At 41.4% G+C, this 5,252-nt stretch overlaps 1 long non-coding RNA gene across 1 annotated transcript; it reads left to right on the top strand.

The window, feature by feature from the left end:
• The first annotated feature begins 299 nt into the window (after nt 1-299).
• Nucleotides 300-3,956, top strand: Gm30113. Its single transcript, XR_384131.2, has 3 exons — nt 300-831; nt 1,324-1,456; nt 3,884-3,956. It is a non-coding gene; the product is annotated as a predicted gene, 30113 (long non-coding RNA).
• Nucleotides 3,957-5,252: the final 1,296 nt, after the last annotated feature.

The following is a 5,252-nucleotide window of genomic DNA, read 5'->3' on the forward strand; positions in this document are numbered from 1 at the left end:
CTACCTCAGTGTATCAGGGAACAGTGCCTGGAATGAACAGTATCTGAGATTGCAGAGTGATAAGACAATTTGAAATAGGATTTCTTGCCCAATTTCCACCCTGGAATGCTTCCTAACCTGTTCACTTGATCTTTTTTTTTTTTTTTTTAACCGTGGCAGGTACTTTAAAGCCTTTCAGAAGCCCCCACCCCAGAAAGCACATTGAGTTAAGTCTTGGAGCTTCTGTCCTTCTTTAAGCACAAACTGAACTCCCAAGGAAGTTTTGCTCTTGACTGAGTTTAAACTTAATGGTGGCAGATCTGTGTCACCGTGGTGTCATTAATTCTTGCACAGGTGTATGCATTCCTTTTCTTCTTATCTTTCTTAAGTTCTTGCTTAAGAGCTAGGAGAATGAATGCTGGTTCTCTAATATAAGAGGGATGTGTCCCTTCCTAATCTTGCTAGGTAGGCAATAGGATGCCACTCCCCTGAAGCCTTTGGGGTTCGGCTGCTGACTGCCTCTTGTTTCCCATCGTTTACTTTCCCAGCCCCTTCTCTCATTTCCATTCTGAGCAACTCAGTGAGATAATTTCCCCGCGTTTCGATTCTGGGCTGTTTCAGTGTTGCGTGTAGTCATGAGTTTTCAGGTTGACCAGTCTCTACAGTTGAATGTGGCTCTTCACCAGGTCTGAAATGAATAGTGTTGATGCTAAACGCAAATCCTCCTCTCCCCCACGCCCCGCCCCCTGAGAACTGCCATCCAATCATGTTCTCCAGTCCCCAGGAAGATCTGCCCATCTCTCTGTGAGCAGGGATCAATACTGAGTCACCACAGTGACACTAATCAACCTTGTAAGTATCCTTCCTCATTGTTAAGACATACTTGGGGAAATGTCAGAGTAAAGAATGTCCTCCCTGCTATCATAGGAGTCCATGCAAAGGAGTTTATTCTGTTCACCGAGTATAGCCCAGAATCATTAGTTTCCAGCTTCATGAGGATCTTTTGTGAGAATCTTCATTTCACTGATTTTTCTAAGGAGCCCTTGGAAATATGCAGGCATATCCTAAACATTTTGAGAGTATTTGTCTGGAGCCAAGACTCCAAAGGAATCTGAAATTTATACTTAACAGAAAACTCCACACTTGCCAGTTACTGAGCTCCGCACCACATGGTTCTGGGGAAGGAAATGAAAGAATCAGCTGAAAGGGAGGGAGGAGGCAAGATTTGGTTGTTAGCAGTGAAGGACAGAAGGCAGAATTAGAAATGTTTTATTCTTCACTCATTGATGCCAGCTTTTGTTCTATACAAGTTTATTTTTAAAAATGTGGATGCTCCATTTTCAGAGGCTGATCTAAAAATACATGCCTGCATGCCTGAGGCTACAATGTGTACATAAATCCAAACCCACAGAAGAAAGTGGTTGTATTCAGGACCAAAGGAGACCACAGAACTGAGCTGAAGGATCCCTTCCAGGAGGTGGGTGACATATTATACACATTTATATAGTGTCAGAGTTGATTTTATGAGTGGGTAGAACAAGTTTTGTAGGTGACAACTTTAAAGGACATGAGAGAAGGGAATCTTACAGGTATGATCCCACATTGGCCCTTCATCCTTTCTAAAATGACAGCTCCATCATCCTAAATCTATAAGACCAGGGTCACCATTGAGCTGGGGTGATATCTCCATAGATTACTTTTGGGATTCTTTCTGATCTCCGCCTCCACAGTTACCTGGCAATAGCCAGGTATGCTCCTCCTCACAGTTACCTGGCAATAGCCAGGTAGGCCTGGCTCACTATGAAAGGGCCTGCTTACCCCCTTTCCCCCACCCCCTCACCCCCCACCTCTCTTGTTCTCTTACTCTCTTGCCTCTTTCCCTCTTGCTACCCCTCTCTCCCCACTCCCTTCCCCTCCTCTCCACGTGGTCATGGTCAGACACTAATTCTCTACTTTCTCTTTCTCTCTGCCTCTATTACTCTCTTAACTTCCCTCCCCATGCCCTAAATAAACTCTATTCTATACTATACCACACATGGCTAGTACCTCATGGGGGAAGGAATGTCTCACCATGGGCCAGCTGAGGTACCCTCTTCCCCTATACCTCACCACACCCCATAGAAAATGTTCTTATACTTCCTTTATCTTTTTATGATCACAACAATCATCATCATAGTTTGCTTTCATAAGTAGGACTACTTTACTACACATAATGATGATATAAATCAAGTACAGTCATGAACCATATACGGTATTTGAGCCAATAATGAAGACTATATTACTTAGTGATGTCATAATCATCTTTCCAATGATTTTTCTCACTGTAATGAAATCACCTAAGAATATATTTCTAGAACACATAACTGACTTAAAGAGACATACGTCTCTATGATATTATAATTTAGTAGATTATCAGCATAATTAAGGACAATTTAGTAACTTGTCAAGAGCCATACTCATAGAAATAAAATATTTGATTCCAATGCTTATGTACCAGATGAGAGGTGGCATGCTTAGAGATTAAGAGTACATCCAGAATCCTCCATCAGAATTCCTGGGTCTGTGTAAGCACTACTAACTTTTTAATCATGATAAAGCTTTTTAAAAGGGATTTTTTTTAAAAAAATTTATGTATGTAGGTGTTTTGTCTGCATGTTTTTATGATACCGTGTGTGTGCAGTACCTACAGAGGCAAGAAGAGGGCATTGCATCCCTTGTAACAGAAGTTACAGATAGTGCTATTTGGGAATCAAACCTGGCTCCTTGAGTCTTTGCCAGAGTCTTATTTTCAGCCCCCACAGGGAAATATTTTACTTTTCTGCTCCTTGGCTGCATCATATGAGTAAATCAAAGAACAATAATATAAAGTTTCTTATTAAAATGTCTGTTATAAAGTCATGGAGGAACTTAGGCTCTTGGGTCTTGATGGCCCTTCACTTTGTATTACTGAGTCACACAAGTCTACTGGACTAAATGACTAATGTTCCTTTTATAAATATAGAGAATCTCACAAGTTACATGCTTGGCCAGTTTACATCTATATGGATGGACACCATTTAAATACTCCAGTTGAGACTAGTGAAAGCATAAGGCTTTTCAGGGTTGTGAAAAATTAAGCATGGTACATGGAATGATAACAGAGATGGAAAAAAAATGGGATAGTTAATTATGTTATCATTATGACAACGTTCCCAAGTAAATCAACTGAAAGGACTTATTTTGTCTTCCACTTTCTGTCCATGTTTGCTTGCCCCAATGGCTTTTGGGTTTTTACTGAAGTAATCAATTATGACAGAAGCACCTTGGAGAAGAAAGGTTCTCATTTCACGATGGCCAAGAAAGAAAGAGTGAGGAAGATGACCTGGGGTAGAATAGCTCCAACCTATAAGGACCCCTCTACACTTAGGCCCTATCTCTTAAAGTTCCTACCCCACAACATTAATGCTATAAGGTGGAGCCATAGCCTTGTACACATGAGAATGTGTGGGACATTACAGATGGAACAGCAGGTTTCTGTGCCTAACATAGGGGCAGCATAGTGGACACTTTGAGCCACTGCAAAGTAGGGAAGGGGTAAGAAAATACAGATGAGTTCAGATTCTTGCCCTGGAGTTATAATACCCAAATCTACTGAACTAGAGTGACAAGGTACAGCTTAATAAGAGAAGAAATATATGCTTTAGTTAACCAGCACATATTCATGGGAGCCTTGCAACGGTAGACATTGAACAATAGGCACATGGTTAAGGCTTAAATAACCCATGCAAAGGGAAAGAACTGGGCAGGGGTGGTCATCACACACTTTAGAGTGATTATAAATAATCTGTTAGGAGAAATGAATAGCTTGAGATATAGACTTGTGACAAAGTTCGTGAGAACTATAGGTGCTATGTTCTATTTTCAGTTTCTCCCTCTGTGATGGAAGTTGAGACTATTTTGAATCTATCATGAGTCAGAGGATGAAGAGAATCATGTTCCTGTCTGGCAGGTACAGACTTCATGGAGACAGGGCCCTTGGAGATGTTTGCAATGTTTCCTACTCCCAGATGCTCTCAGTGTGAGGTCTAGAAAGTGCCATATTTGGGGGGTACTTTTTTGTTTTTGTTTTTGTTTTGAGCCTCAACACTAAGTATGGAAGAGGCTAGTATACTTCTATAAGGAAGCAGACAATATGTACTTTCAAGGCTACAGGCCATGGTCCATCAGTTACCTCTGTCGTTCTACCACTAAAGCTGTTTAAGCACAGGTGTACAATCTGCAAGCAAATGAATGACTGTGGCTGTGCTCCAATGATGCTCTGTCTCTGAACAGTAAAGGTGAATCCCACATCACTTTTATGTGGTGTTAAACATCATTCTCCTTTCCCCAGTTACTTAAAAATACAAAAAACATTCTTCATTCAGGTTAGATATGAACAGGCAGTGGGTAGAATCCAACTCATAGACTAGAGTATGTCTGCCTTTTGTGTGGGACCCATAACTGAAGATTCTGCTTCATGGGGTAGAGACAACCCACAGTCACACTCAGGACCTAATCTTTCAGGATCCAGTCAAGAACTAATTCCTTGGGCAAAAAGGAACGGGGGCCTTGAAGTATTTTTTGCTTACTGAGACTCAAGCTGTCTTGTTGTAGACTTTATCTTGTTAACATCCCCAAAGTCTCTGAGAAGCATCAGTGCTGATCTCCGCATGGCCCTGGTGGGGACAGAGTGACATGGTTTCTGCCCCTGGAACAGAGGCCCAGTGTGAGCCTCCAAGAGTGTAGATGGCTTCTGAGGAACTAAGGCTTGTTTGTGTAATAATGTACATATTTTCACATCCCCCCCAGGAATGTCCACTCTGTTAAGATTAATGATTCCATGATAATCTGACAAAGCAGGAGTCTAGGAGTCAAGGGTGTGGCTAATGTCTTAGCAAACTGGTAAAAAAAAAAAAAAAAAAAAGGACCTTGAGAACAGCCCTTGAGGCTATGGGAAAGTGCTCTAAATACATGAGGTCAAAATGTATAATGTTTCTGCTATGCACAATATAAGGATGCAATTATGAATTATGAGGGGCTTCATGAATCTAAAGGAACAAAGGCCTGCATACTGTGAGCTAGCTTGTCAAAAAGTTACAAAGAAGGCAGATGCCCTAGATCAAGGTTAGCCTTGGACAGAGCAAGGTTAGGCCAGGGTGTAATAGAAATGGTAATTTCAGGGTAGGGTCCCACCCAACTAGTTTATCAATTGTGTTTAACAAAGGAGGGCAGCTCTTTGAATTCTTTTGCGCTGT

The sequence above is a fragment of the Mus musculus genome, chromosome 15 (assembly GCF_000001635.26).
Source record: "Mus musculus strain C57BL/6J chromosome 15, GRCm38.p6 C57BL/6J".
NCBI lineage: Eukaryota > Metazoa > Chordata > Mammalia > Rodentia > Muridae > Mus > Mus musculus.